Source organism: Miniopterus schreibersii, assembly GCF_964146895.1.
Source record: "Miniopterus schreibersii genome assembly, chromosome: 1".
In the NCBI taxonomy this organism is placed as follows: Eukaryota; Metazoa; Chordata; class Mammalia; order Chiroptera; family Miniopteridae; genus Miniopterus; species Miniopterus schreibersii.
This window is the reverse complement of record NC_138101.1, coordinates 115,620,989-115,621,991: the sequence shown is the minus strand read 5'-3', so window position 1 is coordinate 115,621,991 and position 1,003 is coordinate 115,620,989. Positions and strand designations below refer to the sequence as shown.

Genomic DNA, 1,003 nt, shown 5'->3' with positions numbered 1-1,003 from the left:
TAATCACTGCATGCTTTGCTCCCTGGCTCAGCCTTCTGAGAAAGGTTGTTTTGGACTTTTAAGCATTTACCTCCCCTTCTCCAAATCTCCTGCCTCCTTGCTTCCTTATTGTCCCTCATTTGGCAAGCAAGGGGATGGGACAGAGAAATCTTGGGGTCTATGAAAAGATGATGTGCAGAAATTACTGTCACCTAGGCATATTATAAAAACTGTGATAACAAAGTAAAAATAATAAATCTAGGGCCTCCCGCGGACTCTTCCGCAAATGGGCTCCGTGGCCTAGCGCTCCTGTTCCCTCCACCCGTGATAGTGCGCTGAGGCCCACGGGGGGTGGCTGCCGAGGTTTCCACCAGTCCGCAAGCAAGAGCATGGCAGCCAGCCCCTTCAGTGGCTTGCTCGTGGCCACCCACGACTACTACCAGAGCCGCCTGGGTTCCACTTCCAGTAACAGCTCCTGTGGAAGTGCTGAGTACCCTGGGCAAGCCATCCCCTACCACCCTGGTCTCCCCCAAGGCCCACCGGGGTCACTGGTGGGCAAGCTTCTTTTTTGGGAAGTCCACTCTCCCATTCATGGCCACAGTGTTGTAGTCCCCAGATCACTCAGAATCTCCCCAGGCCTCCAGCACCATGATCACCTGTGACCTGGCTTGGGAAGCCACAAGGAAGCAGCCTGGCGGCCAGCCCGGCAAAGCCATCGCCAGGTCCCCATCCTGAGCGGCCACCACCAGCCACCAGACTTCTAGAGGCGCTAGGCTCTTTTGAGCCTCTCCCCCTCTATCTCCTTCCCCCCTCCTTATCCCACCCTGTCGACTAGGCAGGCTGCAGCAAGCAGAAGCAATGGGTTCTTTTATATCAAAACAGCAAAACACCAAAAAGGAAGTTGAGAGAGCCCTGCTCTTTACTACCCAAGCCACACTCAAACCTGCCTGACACCATGTAACCTTGTGCCTTGCACCAAGTAGAAAATAAATGACAAGCAGTCAGCAAAAATTTAAAAAAAAAA

At 53.2% G+C, this 1,003-nt stretch overlaps 1 pseudogene across 1 annotated transcript; it reads left to right on the top strand.

Moving 5' to 3' along the window:
* Positions 1 to 361: 361 nt before the first annotated feature.
* On the top strand, positions 362 to 631 carry LOC308563238 (pancreatic progenitor cell differentiation and proliferation factor pseudogene; annotated as a pseudogene). The gene has a single exon. The product of its transcript is annotated as a pancreatic progenitor cell differentiation and proliferation factor pseudogene (transcript).
* Positions 632 to 1,003: the final 372 nt, after the last annotated feature.